We start from the raw sequence: 16,985 nt of genomic DNA, 5'->3' as shown, positions 1-16,985 counted from the left end.
GGAAGGCTCCTGCTACCTTTGGTTGAAAATATGGCTGTAAGTTTGGCACAATGTTTTTGGCAAAAGGAAAAAGTTTCAAAAGAAAATGGAAGACCAGAGACATAAGACTTGTTCTGTTATCTTAGAAGAACAGCTTTCCATATGCCCCCTGAGTGCAGCTATTTCAGCTGAAAACTTGGAGCCTCTCTCTAGGTCAGGAAATGACCGCAGAGCAATACGAGGGGAGGCAGATCCTTCCAGAGAGGCCTAGGATTGTCAGGGATTACAGTGGCCACTGTGGGCCCCCACTGGCTTGCAGGCTGGGTGCGCAGAGAAAGCCACTGCCTGTCGTCCAAGAGGCTCCACAGAGGACAGCCAGTGTGGCCCCTGACAACAGCGATGCCGTGTGTATGCGTGTGCGTGTGTGTGTGGTCCCTCAGAACCCGGGCTGTACGTGGCTACATGTTGGAATCTCTCAAAGAGTTTTTAAAAAAATACCAATGCATCAAAATACCAGAACCCCACCCCAAGGATTCTGACTTAATTGTTCCAGAGTACAGTCTAAGCTTTTGGACTTTTAAAAAATCCCCCAAAACTTCAGAAACTGCCAAAAAGTGAAAATGGCTCAACATAGAGAGTAAGCCAAGATGACTGTGGGAACAAATAGAGAATACAGCACAAATTGGGAATCCCAGGAAAACTGAGGTGCAAGGATACACAGCCGGCCAACAGGTCTCCCTATGGAATTCGTAGAGGGCTTTTAAAAGAAGGGGATGTGATATTTGTCTTTCCCCGTCTGACCACTTCACTTAATATGATCATCTTCAGCTCCACCCATGTTGCTTCAGACGGAGCAACTGTTCTTTTTATAGTTGAGTAATATTCTACTATATAAATATTATATGTACATACACACAAAGAGAAATACTATATGTCACTTATGTGTGGAATCTAAAATATGATACAAATGAACTTATTTACAAAACAAATACAGATATAGAAAACAAATTTATGGTTATCAAAGGAGAAACAGGGAGAAGATAAATTGGGAGCTGGGAATTAACAGATATGCACTACTCTATATAAAATAGACACACAAGGACCTACTGTATAGCATAGGGAACTATAGTATCTTATAATAACCCAAATTTAAAAGAACCTGAAAAAGAATATACATATATCTGAAATGTTTTGCTGTACACTTGAATTATTGTAAATAACCTATACTGTAATTTTTTTAAAGAAGCAAAATAAATAATACAAAATTTTAAAATCTTTTATTTTGGGGGGATAAATTATCGAACAGAGTGATGGTCAAGCACAGAGAAAATACAGAAGTTGTGCAAGAACCTGTGGCCAGGAGTTAAGTACCAGAATGGGACTTACTTGAGAATGGGCAAAGATTTAAGACAACCACGAAGGGCCCTGGGGGAGCTGCACTGGCTCCTCACTGGGAGCAGCATGCGGTCATCACTTGACTAGACTTCAGGAGTATAAATGTATCACAGAGGTCTCTCAGCAGATATACCCATCCATCACCTATCGCCGATATCACCGAGTATTTCTTAGCTAATTACCTGTTAGTTTGTAAAGTCCTAAGTTAAAGAATTCTTTGAGAAATGGTAAACCAGATGTGTGTGTGTGTGTGTGCACACACTCCTGAATCTTATACATGGCTAACCTTTGAAAGGTCACAGGAAAACAACATCCATTCAAGGACTGTCACACCAGTCATACCCAGAAGGAAAATACTACACAAATGTCAGGAAATCCTGCCACAGTTTTACATCACAGGGACAAAGGTCTCTTCATGTTAAGACACTATTACCTTTCTCATTCTGATACATTTTAAAAATCTGTGCTTCTATCCATGAATTTTTGATGTTTCACAAGAGAACCCACATCCGTAAACATGTGCAGTAATGAGCAACATGAACCAAGACTCCAGCTGAGAGAGGCAGGAACTCTGTGACTTGGGTTTAGTTTTGGCAGAAAAAAATAAACATTTTTTCAAAACAAATGTTTATATGTCATAAAATGTCAAGACTTTCACATCTGTTCAAACTAACACGATTTGCTGAGAAAACTCGCTGTGCTTGGTCTCCCAGGCAGACAGAATGTACGGCAGGAGCAAACCAAGCTACAGCAGCAACTTCCCATTGAGTGAAATGACACCCATCACTCCCAAATTCATTCTGCCCGGGAATTTCCAAGACCTAAAATCCCAAGGCGTGTTAGTCTAAATATTTAATAACATGTCAAGTTTAAATCTTCTTTCCCCCCAGATTCTACCTGACCATCTATTAGTATTTACACTTACCTGTTTTTCCACTGAGCAGCATCGACAGGATTTGGAGACTTAAATGTCGATCTGAACTCTGCTCTTCCTGATGAAAAGCCTCATGAGAAAAAGGATATAGCATCTCAAAAAGCATCTATTTCAACAAAATTTCCTAAGGCGTGTTGACAGGATTCTGATACTTCTTTGTGTTCCCTCCCAACTGTTTGTTCAAAAACCACTCATGGGTGTACACACTCTGTTTAAAACCTCAATATTCAAAATGTGGTCCATGAACCAGCAACCATGGCACCGGTGGAAGCAGAAAAGAAACGCAGACTCTCCGGGTAAAGCCAGGAGTGGCTGAATCAAAAAGGGATTTAACAAGATTCATGGTGCTCTATGCGCAAGTTCAGATTGACAACTCCCCCTTCAGATTTCCCTCAGAACCCACTATTTGCATTTCATACATTTAAAATGTGTGTTCATTTCTTTTAAGTCTTAACTTCACAGTGGTTTTTGGGAGCCACACCAGGCAAAGTAAACAAACTAATCAACGATTTCCAGCTGTTCTACTTCTGTTTTATCTGCTGGTTCTCTCCTCTTCCCCTACATACCTTCATACTCCCCTACAGTTTACTATTCTCATGAAATTTCTTCTCATGTCACCACTCTCACATCTCTCAAGATCCAGTTTTACATTTAAAACACTTACTGATACACTCATCACGATAGATGTACAGCAATTAAAAAGCCATTGATCTAAAATATAATTATCTTCCGCCTTTAAGATGCTTTGGTTTTACTATTACAAGGAATAAGAACAATAATTATCACAAAAGAGATTCCCATGATTCTAATGATGAGACCACTTTGATAAACTGAGTGTATTAAATATTGCTTCTTACCTTTTGAAATAGGCATCCAAATTTCCATTAGCTTCAATGTGTTTTTATGTTACATCACAACAATTTGTTTGCAACACATTTTAAAATTCTCAGTTTGGGTGAGATATTTTTTTTTCTTGGTGGGGAGGTAGAGAATCTTGTTTTGAGAACATAGCAAGTACATAGATTCACCACTGGCTTAACAGTCAGAAGCCCTGTAAACTCTAATTTATGTTACTGAGAATTCCCATTTTCCAAATACCTTTGGAAAACATAATTTGGTATTGGACTTTAGCTTCTTTTTAAAAATGAAGTTTTTTTTTAAACTTTTTTATTGAAGGATAATAGCTTTACAGAATTTTGTTGTTTTCTGTCAAACCTCAACATGAATAAGCCATAGGTAGAGACATCATTTTGCCAACAAAGGTCCGTCTAGTCAAAGCAGTGGTTTTTCCAGTAGTCATGTATGGATGTGAGAGTTGGACTATAAAGAAAGCTGAGCACTGAACAATTGATGCTTTTGAATTGTGGTGTTGGAGAAGACTCTTGAGAGTCCCTTGGTCAGCAAGGAGATCCAACCAGTCCATCTTAAAGGAAATCAGTTTGAATATTCATTGGAAGGACTGATGCTGAAGCTGAAACTCCAATATTTTGGCCACCTGATGCAAAAACTGACTTATTGGAAAAGACCCTGATGCTGGGAAAGATTGAAGGCAGGAGGAGAAAGGGATGACAGGATGAGATGGTTGGATGGCATCACTGACTCAGTGGACGTGAGTTTGAGTAAACTTTGGGAGGTGGTGTTGGACAAGGAGGCCTGGCGTGCTGCAGTTCATGGGGTAGCAAAGAGTTGGACACAACTGAGTGACTGAACTGAACTGATACATATATCCCCTCCCTTTGGAGCCTCCCTTCCATCTCCCTCCCCATCCCACCCCTCTAGGTTGATACAGAGCCCCTGTTTGAGTTTCCTGAGTCATACAGCAAATTCCCGTTGGCTATCTATTTTACATACAGTAATGTAAGTTTCCATGTTACTCTTTCCATACATCTCACCCTCTCCTCCCCTCTTCCCATGTCCATAAGTCTATTCTCTATGTCTATTTCTCCACTGCTGCCCTGTAAATAAATTCTTCAGTACCATTTTTTTAGATTCCATATATATGTGTTAGAATACGATATTTATCTTTCTCTTTCTGACTTCTGGGTTCATCCACCTCATTAGAACTGGCTCAAAGGTGTTCCTTTTTATGGCTGAGTAATATTCCATCGTGTACATGCACCACTACTTCTTTATCCGTTCATATGATGATGGACGTCTAGGTCACTTCCATGTCCTAGCTATTGTAAACAGTGCTGCAATGAACAATGGGATACATGTGTCTTTTTCAATTATGGTTTCCTTGGGGTATATGCCTAGGGGTGGGATTGCTGGGTCATATGGTGCTTTTATTCCTAGCTTTTGAAGGAATCATACCATTTTCCATAGTGGCTGTATCAATTTACGTTCTCACCAACAGTGCAAGAGCATTCCCTTTTCTCCACACCCTCTCCAGCAATTATTGCTTGTAGACTTTTTGATGATGGCCATTCTGACTGGTGTGAGGTGATATCTCATTGTAGTTTTGATTTGCATTTCTCTAATAATGAGCGGTGTTGAGCATCTTTTCAGGTGTTTGTTAGCCATCTCTACATCTTCTTTGGAGAAATGTATCTTTAGGTCTTTTCCCCACTTTTTCATTTTGTTTTTCTGGTATTGAGTTGTATGATCTGCTTGTATGTTTTTGAAATTAATCATTTGTCAGTTATTTCATTTGCTATTATTTTCTCCAGGTCTCAGGGTTGTCTTTTCACCTGGCTTATAGTTTCCTTTGCTGTGCATAACTTTTTAAGTTTAATCAGGTCCCACTTGTTTACTTTTGTTTTTATTTCCATTACTCTAAGAGGTGGGTCATAGAGGATCTTACTTTGATATGTGTCATCAAACGTTTTGCCTATGTTTTCCTCTAAGAGTTTTATAGTTTCTGGTCTTACATTCAGGTCTTTAATCCATTTTGAGTGTATCTTTGTGTGTGGTGTTAGGAAGTCTTCTAATTTCATTCTTCTATGTGTAGCTGTCCAGTGTTCCCAGCACCATTTATTGAAGAGGCTGTCTTTGTCCCATTGTATATTCTTGCTTCCTTTGTCAAATATAAGGCACCCATAGGTGCATGGGTTTATTTCTGGGCTTTCTATCTGTTCCATTGGGCTATATTTCTGTTTTTGTGCCAGTACCATACTGTCTTGATGACTAGCTTTGGAGTATAATCTGAAGTCAGGAAGGTTGATTCCTCCACCTCCATTCTTCTTTCTCAAGACTGCTTTGGCTATTCGGGGTTCTTTTGTGTTTCCTTATGAATTGTGAAATGTTTTGTTCTAGTTCTGTGAAAAATGTCATTGGTAATTTGATAGGGATCACATTGAATCTGTAGATTGTGTTTGGTAGTATAGTCATTTTCATAATATTGATTCTTCCTACCCAGGAACATGGAATATCTCTCCATCTGTTTATGTTGCCTTTGATTTCTCTCATTAGCATCTTATAATTTTCTGGGTACAGTTCTTTTGACTCCTTAGGTAAGCTTATTTCTAGATATTTGATTATTTTTGTTGCAATGGTGAATGGGATTGATTCCTCAATTTCTATTTCTGATTTTTCATTGTTAGTATATAGAAATGTAAGTGATTTCTGTGTGTTGATTCTGTATCCTGTAACATTGCTAAATTCAAGGATTAGCTCTAGTAGTTTTCTGATACTATCTTTAGGGTTTTCTATGTATCGTATCTTGTCATCTGCAAACAGTAGGAACTTTACTTCTTTTCCAATCTGGATTCCTTTTATTTCTTTTTCTTCTCTGGTTGCTATAGCTAGGACTTCCAGAACTACGTGGAATAACAGTGGTGAAAGTGGACACCCGTGTCTTGTTCCTGATCTTAGGGGGAATGCTTTCAGTTTTTCACCATTGAGAATAATTATTGCTGTAGGCTTATCATATATGGCCTCTATTATGTCGAGGTAGGTTCTGTCTATGCCCATTTTTTGAAAGAGTTTTAATAAAAAATGGGTGCTGAATTTTGTCAAAGGCTTTTTCAGCATCTATTGAGATTATCATATGGTTTTTATCTTGCAATTTGTTAATATGGTGTATCACATTGATTGATTTGCATATATTGAAGAATCGTTGCATCCCTGGAATAAACCCAACTTGATAATGGTGTATGAGGTATTTGATGTGCTGCTGAATTCTGTCTGCTAAACTTTTGTTGAGGATTTTGCATCTATGTTCACCAGTGATATTGTCCTATAGTTTTCTTTTTTTGTATTTTGTCTGGTTTTGATATCAGGGTGATGATGGCCTTGTAGAATGAATTTGGAAGTGTTCCTTCCTCTGCAATTTTTTGAGTTTTAGAAGGATAAACATTAAGCTCTTCTTTAAATGTTTGATAGAATTCTGTGAAGCCATCTGGTACCAGCCTTTTGTTTTTTGGGAGATTTTTGATCACAGCTTCAATTTCAGTGCTTGTGACTGGGCTGTTCATAATTTCTATTTCTTCCTGGTTCAGTCTTGGAAGATTGGACTTATCTAAGAATCTGTCCATTTCTTCCAGATTATCCATTTTATTGCCATTATGTTGTTCATAATAGTCTCTTATAATCCTTTGTATTTCTGCACTGTCTGTTGTAACCTCTCCTTTCTCATTTCTAATTTTGTTGATTTGATTCTTCTCTCTTTTTTTCTTCATGAGTCTGGCCAAAGGTTTGTCAATTTTGTTTATCTTCTCAAAGAACCTGCTTTTAGTTTTATTAATCTTCACTATTGTTTCTTTCATTTCTTTTTCAATTATTTCTGCTCTGATCTTTATGATTTCTTTCCTTTTACTAATTTTGGGGTTTTTTGTTCTTCTTTTTCCAGTTGTTTTAGGCATAAAATTAGGTCATCTGTTCAATGTTTTTCTTGTTTCTTGAGGTAGGATTGCTATAAACTTCCCTCTTAGAACTTCGTTTGCTGCATCCTATAAGGTTTTGAGTTTTCATGTTTTCATTGTCATTTGTTTCTAGAAAAAATTTTTGTCCCTTTTGATCTTCAGTAAACTGTTGGCAATCGCACCCCACTCCCGTACTCTTGTCTGGAAAATCCCATGGACGGAGGAGCCTGGTAGGCTGCAGTCCATGGGGTCACTAAGAGTCGGACACGACTGAGCAACTTCACTTTCCCTTTTCACTTTCATGCATTGGAGAAGGAAATGGCAACCCACTCCAGTGTTCTTGCCTGGAGAATCCCAGGGATGGCGGGGCCTGGTGGGCTGCCGTCTATGGGGTCGCACAGAGTCGGACACGACTGAAGCGACTTAGCAGCAGCAGCAAACTGTTGGCTATTTAGGAATGTATTGTTTAATCTCTATGTTTTTGTGTTTCTTACAGTTTTTTTCTCATCATTGATATTTAGTCTCATAGCGTTGTGGTCAGAGATGTTTGATGCAATTGCAATCTTCTTAAATTTGCTGTGGTTTGACTTGTGACCCAAGATGTGGTCGATCCTGGAGGATGTTCCATGTGCACTTGAGAAGAAGGTGTCTTATGCATTTGGATGGAATGTCTTGAAGTTATCAATGAGATCCATCTCATCTAATGTATCATCTAAGGCTTCTGTTTCCTTAATAATTTTCTGTTTTGATGATCTGTCCATTGGTGTGAGTGGGGTGTTAAAGTCTCCTACATTACTGTGTTACTGTTAATTTCTCCTTTTATGTCTGTTAGTGTTTGTCTTACATACTGAGGTGCTTCTATGTTGGGTGCATAGATATTTACAATTGTTGTCTTCCTCTTGGGTTGATCTCTTGATCATTATGTAGTGTTCTTCCTTACCTCTTGCAATCTTCTTTAAGGTCTATTTTGTCTGATATGAGGATTGCTCCTCCAGCTTTGTTTTGCTTCCCATTTGCATGGAATGCATTTTTCCATTTCACTTTCAGTCTTTATCTGTCTTTAGGTCTGAAGTCGGTTTCTCATAGACAGCATATATATGGGTCTTGTTTTTGTATCCATTCAGCCAGTCTGTGTTTTTTGGTTGGAGCATTTAATTCATTTATATTTAAAATAATTATTGATATACATATGTTCCCACTGCCATTTTCTTAATTGTTTGGGGTTGATTTTGTAGATCTTTTTTCTTCTCTTGTATTGTTTGACTATATAAGTCCTTTAACATTTGTTGTAGAGCTGGTTTGGTGGTACTGAATTCTCTTAACTTTTGATTGTCTGAAAAGCTTTCTATTTTTCCATCAATTTTGAATGAGATCCTAGTTGAGTACAGTAATCTTGGTTGTAGATTTTTCCCTTTCAGTACTTTAAATATATCCTGCCATTCCCTACTGGCCTGCAGAGTTTCTGCTGAAAAACCAGCTGTTAAACGTATGGGGTTTCCCTTGTATGTTACTTGTTGCTTCTCCCTTGTCGCTTTTAATATCTTTCTTTGTGTTTAGTCTTTGTTAATTTGATTAGTACGTGTCTTAGCATGTTTCTCCTTGGGTTTCTCCTGTATGGGACTCTTTGCAGCTCTTGGACATGACTATTTCCTTTTCCATGTAGGGGAAATTTTCAACTATAATCTCTTCAAAAATTTGCTCATACACTTTGTTTTACTCTGCTCTGGGACCCCTGTAATTCGAATGTCAGTGCGTTTGATATTGTTCCAGAAGTCTCTGAGGCTATCCTCAGTTCTTTTCATTTGTTTTACTTTATTCTGCTCTTCAGAAGTTATTTTCACCAAGTTATCTTCCAGCTCACTGATTTGTTCTTCTGCTTCAGATATTCTACTATTGGTTTCTTCTAGAGTATTTTTCATTTCAGTAATTGTGTTGTTTGTCTCCATATATTTATTCTTTAATTCTTCTAGATCTTGTTAATTGATTTAAGCATTTTCTCCAGTATGTTTTCAAGGTTTTTGATCATCTTTACTACCATTATTCTGAATTCTTTTTCAGGTAGTTTGCCTATTTCCTCTTCATTTATTTGGACTTCTGTGTTTCTAATTTGTTCCTTCATTTGTGTAGTATTTCTCGGTCTTTTCATTATTTTTTTTTAACTTATTGTGTCTGAGGTCTCCATTTCCCAGGCTTCAAGGTTGAATTCTTTCTTGCTTTTGGTTTCTGCCCTCCTAAGGTTGGTCCAGTGGTTTGTGTAAGCTTCATATAGGGTGAGATTTGTGCTCACTTGTTTGTTTGTTTCTCCTGATGGGCAAGGCTGAGTGAGTTGGTAATCCTGTATGCTGATGATTCGGCTTGTATTTTTGTTTTGTTTGTTGTTTAGATGAGGTGTTCTGCACAGGGTGCTACTGGTGGTTGGGTGATGCTGGGTCTTGTATTCAAGTGGTTTCCTCTGTGTGAGTTCTCACTATTTGATACCCCCTAGGCAATGGCACCCCACTCCAGTACTCTTGCCTGGAGAATCCCATGGACGGAGGAGCTTGGTAGGCTGCAGACCATGGGGTCGCGAAGAGTCAAACACGACTGAGTGACTTCACTTTCACTTTTCACACATTGGAGAAGGAAATGGCAACCCACTCCAGTGTTCTTGCCTGGAGAATCCCAGGGACGGGGGAGCCTGGTGGCTGCCGTCTATGGGGTCGCACAGAGTCGGACACGACTGAAGTGATTTAGCAGCAGGGTTAGTTCTCTGGCAGTCTAGGGTCTTGGAGTCAGTGCTCCCTCTCCGATGATTCCACAAGTGGTTTGTTATGGCATTAAGTGAGATTAAAACAAATATCCAAAAGTGAGATACCAAAGATGAACCCAAGACAAATGGAAGTTAAAAATCAGGCAAATAACAGTTAAAGTAATGGAATATACACATATAATATATTCCCATAAGCAAAATCAAAACAGTCTGACTGAATTAAAGTACAGTAGAATGACCTGGTGAACAAAGGAAATCAAAAATTATATTTACCAGTTAAGAACAAAACTAACTAAAGCACAAACTGGAAAACAAAACTAAAGCAATGTGCCAAGTGGGGAATAAAGCAATGAAAACAAATAAAAATGAGTTTTTTAAAAACTGTATTCATTGTGCAAATAAATCACAGTAAATAATTTAACTTGTTAGATCTTTTTTAAAAAATGAATATTTTGTTATTACAGCACTTTGAGAGCATGATCGCCTCCCCAGGTGAAAATCTTTATTTATATTCACATTAGCACTACTTGTATTTAATTCCCAGGGTCTTGATACATTTTAAATCTCAGAGAATATTCAACTGGATTGAAGTCAGCCTACTCAGCACACTAGGCTTTTGCTCAACCTTCAAAGGAGTCACATTATAGAATTGAAAGAACACCACATTATGCCTTTTATTCAACTTCAAGAACAAAGAGATGGAAGAGTGAAAATGGTGTGCAAAAAATAATTATTTAAGTCATAGACAAATATGAACCCATGGTTTCTGTGTACATCATAAACCAGGAATGAATAAATCCAGTCACTTACATTTAGAAGAATTAACTTGAAAATTGCCATTGGTTAAAAAAACTTAGATATTCGTGTTTTAGCTTTTGCTTAGGTGATACAGTGTGGAGCGAGTACTTGTTTTGCAAACACACATTTAAACGTTTATTTCTTTTCAGGAAATCAACACTGAGATGACCTCCTTGTCAATAACTTCAACACGGCATCAGATGAGGTCAAGATGTGGAGGCTGGGTGGTTTCTGGCTTACTGAGGCTGAGAACTCACCTTGCTATCCCACGGTGACTCACCTTCACCACCTTCTGGACGCCTACATCTCCCTGTGTTTGCTCGCGCCTCTGGCTGCCACTCTTTACGCTTTCACGCCTTTTTTTTTTTTTTTTTAAACACTTTTTACGCACAAATCCACCTCCTTTCCCAGCAGTCCTCCCCAACTGCATCCTCTGGACAACAAGCAAAGAGCCTAACAGTTCTCAAACTACCAACTCTAACGACATCTTCCACCAGCTCGGAGGAGACGTTGATTTAAAGTTGAAATTCCTCGTGTTCGCATTTAACCAGAATCACGTGACCTGGGGGCTGGGCAACCACAGCTGACTTATTTTCTTCCGATGTTGAGAACTACTCCATCTAATACATAGAGAATGTTGATCAAAGTCACGGACACCTTCAGAGTCCCAATCCTGTTTTGCCAATTGATTGGTAATTGCTTTGGAAAAGATTCTTGGAATGTATGCTTTGTTTGTAGTAAAGTAATTAATGTTTCTCTATTTACATGAAATGTGTGAAAATTATTGCCTACATATTACTGATGAATCAATCAGTTGTTTGGATTTAGGTGAAATGCATAATAATTAACACCTATGTAGCACTTAATAAATGCCAAACTGAACGTATCCTGTGTACCTTTATACAGGTACTGTTGAAAGTTACTTGCAGCATTAGGATTTGTAAGACATCTAGGAGGCTGTGATAAGGTGGCTTTGGAATACATGTTATTTATAAATAAAGTGAATTTGGAACAGGGAGGAACTTTGAGAATTTAGCAGTCCAAATGAGTCTACCAAGTTTTTACAATGTATCTCGCTTGGAAAATAATCTGCCTTGCTTGGAAAATAATCTGCCTTTTAAAATTTACAACAAAGTATAAAGTGTCTTTTATAATTCAGGCAAGTGACTGTACAAGAAAACATACACAGAGTACATAAAACCCAGAAGCAGATAAACACACACAAGCAAAATCAACTACACAGGAATATATATACACATGTTACAAACATATATATACTATATATATTTACAAATATTGATAGATTTTTAATTATCTCTAGAACACCATATTTACATAATGCTTTACAAAAATGTTTCCTAGAGGAAAATTTTTGGTCTCTTTAATCACTTTGACAAATGCACTGTACCCACTGAAATGCTCTGAAGATACAAGTTGTCCATGGGGATGTGCAATTGCAACCAGGAAAGCAGATGGGGGTCACGGCTGCAGAGCTCTGTGTGGTGGACACATACTCACAGGTCATAACCTGCCCGCCTGAGGATGAGGTAAAAACCTTTGTGTCAAAACAGACGTTCTTAAAAACAGATTGAGAAACTTCAGTGCTCTAGTGTCTGCAGAATAAAATCATATTTTTTTGTCAATTAGACCAAAACAGAACAGGACAAACAAACAAAAAACCACCAACAAAAGGACAAAGAGCCAGAGGATATGGAGCAAAGATCCTCTCTTCATCCAAATGCTAGGCAGGCTCCTCCTCTCCATCTTCTCCACTAGGCCTCATTCTTGTTGGAAAGACCTGAACCAACATTTAAAAAGTTTCTAATATCCCTGCCATGGCACTAGCTCCCCTTTAAGTGCCTACCTTGGGAAAACTCAAGGTTGCCAAAATAGTTTACCATTTTGTCAATCCCTGAGGAAAGGAAATGGCCAACAAGCGGACACCGCTGTCCTAGTCGCACCTGTACTGAGTAACCCTGGTCACTTTCCCTTTCCTAACTCTGCTGAGCCTCCACGCACCCCTTCTAAGCAACACCCCCCCTCATAAGATGCCAGTCACCCCCCTACAATGCAAGTTGAGTTCAGCTAATGCTAGACACTTTCCCCTATTGCAATATTTATTACTAACCAAACCCTGTCCTTACCATTTTAACCAGTGTCTGACTTTATCTTTGATGATAGCACTATGGATTATTTAAAACAGCCAAGTCAAAGAAGTCAGAAGTTTCTTCTTAAACTAGAGGAGAGGGAAGGGAAATAAGACTTGAACTGAACTTTACTTAAAACTGGAGGTGTGAAGAGAACAATGTTTCACATGGAAAACTATCCATTAGGCATTTTCTGCTAGGAATATACAGAAGTACTTGCGATTCATTAAATACCAGGGTCAATACTTTATTTCTAAAAAATATAGCTAATGTTTTTCCTTGACTTTCAACTGGTTGTTTGTGTACTTACTTTTAAAAAATTGAAGTATAATTCACTTAGAATGTTGTATTAGTTTCAGGTGTACAGCAACATGATTCAGATATATATATATATATATATATATATACACATACACTTATTTTCAGATTCTTTTCCCTTATAGGTAATTACAAAATATAACCCTGTGCTACACAGTTAGTCCTTGTTGATTATCTATTTCATACATAACAGTGATTTGGTCATATGATCCTCTGTGACCATCTATAAGCCTCACCTGGAGGCCATAACCAAGGAGGCCAAATATGGAACAATCTGAGTAACAAAGAAGACAGTCATGGGACTGGATCGTGACCCACTGAATAAACCAAACAAGCGTGTGTCCATACTAACATCAATGAATAATTAAATACTTAGATGGTGGAGAATGGCAGCTCTTCCTTAGGGAAAGATCTAAGTTAATAAATGTGGAAGGAATGAAGGGAATACAAAGCATCATGAGGCAGACTTCACAGTAATGACAGGAGGAGGCAAGATGCGGAAATGGATGCTGCATCAGTGGGGGAAAGTTTAAGGGAAAATCAGCCTCGGCTAAAGGTAACTTTGCAAAGGAGAAACTCAAAGGACACCACATGTACCAGGAATCCAGGGTCCATATCACAAGTAATGAGACATCCTGACCTCATGTACTCCATGATACTATGAACTGAGCAGGACACAACATTGCTTCTGTGATTTTCATGCCAAAAAAATTCATGTGTTCTATTTCATCAGAAGAAAAACCAGGAAAACCAAAACTGAGTGGTATCTATAAAATGATCAGGTGTTGTAAGAAATCAGAAGCATCACAGTCATGAAAGATTAAGAGCAGACTGAGGAGCCATGCCCGGAGAAGGCAGTGGCACCCCACTCCAGTACTCTCGCCTGGAAAATCCCATGGATGGAGGAGCCTGGTAGGCTGCAGTCCATGGGGTCGCTCGAGTCGGACACGACTGAGCAACTTCACTTTCATTTTTCACTTTCATGCATTGGAGAAGGAAATGGCAACCCACTCCAGTGTTCTTGCCTGGAGAATCCCAGGGAGGAGGGAGTCTGGTGGGCTGCCATCTTTGGGGTCGCACAGAGTCGGACACGACTGAAGCGACTTAGCAGCAGCAGTAGCAGCAAGGAGCCATGCCAGGTGGAAGGGCATTAAAGAGACACAGCAGCTACATGCAATCAAGGATCCTGGACTAGATCCTGGAGCAAAAATAGGATAATAGGGGGAAAATTAGAGGAAGTTGCATGAGAATCTGTAGGCTAACATTCAATGTTAATTTCCTGGTTTTTAGCATTGAAGTCTGTCTGTGTAAGTTGTTAATATTAGGGAAGGTGAAGGAAGGGTAAATACTTTCCTTTCTGTCCCAGTTTTACAGCTTTCCTGGAATTCTCAAATTATTTCAAATAAAATTTTATAAAGGATAGAGACCTGGCACTCTCATGTAGGCCCATCTTTTCTTGCACTGTTTCCAAATTAAACCTAAAATGCTACCGAGACGTTTAATTTCCCCTCCTGGTACACATTTCAGCTTATTCTTCTGAAAGTTGCTACTGGGACATGAACGGGCACATCACCCGCATACAAAGTGCCAGGTCTGTTGTTGAGCAAAGTCCAGCTTGATTAGTAATAAAGGCATTTACTATAAATGTAGTTACACTCTTTCAACATTACAATAAGTAAAAGCACATTACTGATGAATGCAGCATGCAAAATGAAATGTTAATTGCCCATAAGTGTTACTGTGGGTGAATTGGTATTGAACGAAGGTGCCATTTTTAGCACTAATGTATATAATGTGACTCATTTAAAACACATTTCAGTACCTCAAATATAAAATTGAGCAAATTTAGGGCATTGAGTAATTGGCTTTCATTAAGGTCTTTCTTAATTGGATATTTTGGAAATAGGTTTATTAGTGATCACAAAATGGATCTATAAAGCAACTTGTAAAAATGTAGACTTTACCATGTAATGGACACTGCATTCATGGTTATTACTATCAGGAGGAGTTGGGCATGTGATAAATAAGCTACATTTTGCTTAATGTTTGCTTTGAGGTATTTTATTGCTCTAAATAGGTAGTAAATGTCCATTTACAAAGAAAAACAATAGTTAGTAAGCTGCATAAAAAATAACTGGAGGACTGTCTATGTTTCTACCAATTTTAATCAAGTAAGAGAAAGCCATCACCCTCAATCATCCTACATGCCAAAGTCACTGGAAATGGAGCCATGCTGATGCGTGTGTAAGCACAGCAGAGCTGCTGCCAGCCAGCCAGTGCGCCGAGGCCACTGCAAGCATCCTGTCCAATCAAGGAGTGGGTGCTTGCTCGTCCTCTGCCCCCCACCCCCTTCCACCTGGACTTCAAGTGAAACAATTTTCAAACCAAACAGAAGATTATATTAGAAAATACAATTCACCTCACAAATTACAATATTGAAAATCCTCATTTTCTTTCAATTTAAACACGCTGTGTAATCTATGATGCTCAAATCACAGTCATTAAAAAAAAAATCCAAATGCTCATAACAGCAAGCCTATACTGCATAATTGTGAGCACATATTGTATACATCTTCCATATACTCAACAAAGAAAGTTATGTTAATATTAGTAGTTCAGGTAACTGTTGAGAAACTAGCTTTCAGTTCTACATGACAGCATGAATAATACTGAACAGACAAGTAAATGACGGATTGTGGCAGAGCTCTTTATAACATGTGAAAAGTGGGCTGGAGGCTAGTGCGCTTCATTAAGAGCAAATCAGAGATAACAAGGACTAGACAATGTAAGAATTGTCTAGAGAATGAAATTTTCAGCACACATATTTGTCTTTTTGTTTTGTTTGTGGGTTTGTTTGCAAGATAGGAAAAGATTGATTTTAGTAAAGTAATATTAACTAAGATGCTGATTAAATATATTTTATTGAAAAGTACAGTGGCATGAGGGATGGATTAATCTGTTTTGCTAATAGTCAAGGCTGCATTTAAACATTACTAGTGGTGTTCAGGGTTTTCAGGTAAAGATAATTATTTATCTTTGCAGCAGCCTTGCTTTCCTATGGGGTAAGAAATTGACCCTTCAATTATGTCAATTATACATACACAGAAAGCAGCCAGTGCTCAGTCATTATTTACTTAATCTTAGTCATTACTTACTTAGTCATTCAATTAACTCTACTGGGTGGCTGTTAATCAAGCCCTGTGTTGGTGGTGGGACTGACTGAACGTGAAAGCCAGGAAGACACATATCTTGATCTCATGGTGCTGTGAGTCAATTTCATGACCGAAGCCAACAGAAAAGTAGCAACTGCTCAACAAAAATTTTAGAGGCATTTTATCACCATGTCAATTTCACACATCATGAAATTTCAAATATGGTAAGGTGTACTAAATTCCACTATGAAAGTCATCAGGAAAGATGAGGAATTTTCTTTTTCTTATATAAATTACAGGTAGAAGAAGGATGTGTGGACATGTGAAAACATTCAGAAACCATCATCAGAATTATCACCACTATAGTTCTGAATGGAAGTCATCTATGTTTAAATTAGTTTGGTCAGGTTTAATTTTTGATTGTTTTTGGTATGATAAAATGTGCCGCTTTGTTATGTTTGGTTTATTCTTCATAGAATTACAGCCCTATTCCAGAAGATGTCATTCTCCAAAAATTTATTTGATGCTACAGATTTTCTACTAAGAAAAGTTTGTCAGATATTTTAAGCAAATGAAAAAAATTTGTGCAAAGAGTCTCTTGATCATCATAGTCATTTGTAACCATATTCTTTTCACATGTACTTTGGAAGAACAGGTCATTTGCTCAATTTAAAAATTAATTTGCTCCTTTAGAAAATATAGAGAAACATG

This window comes from Bos indicus, chromosome 18 (genome assembly GCF_029378745.1).
Source record: "Bos indicus isolate NIAB-ARS_2022 breed Sahiwal x Tharparkar chromosome 18, NIAB-ARS_B.indTharparkar_mat_pri_1.0, whole genome shotgun sequence".
Taxonomy (NCBI): Eukaryota; Metazoa; Chordata; class Mammalia; order Artiodactyla; family Bovidae; genus Bos; species Bos indicus.
The sequence above is the reverse complement of the archived record's forward strand: the minus strand, read 5'-3'. Positions refer to the sequence as shown.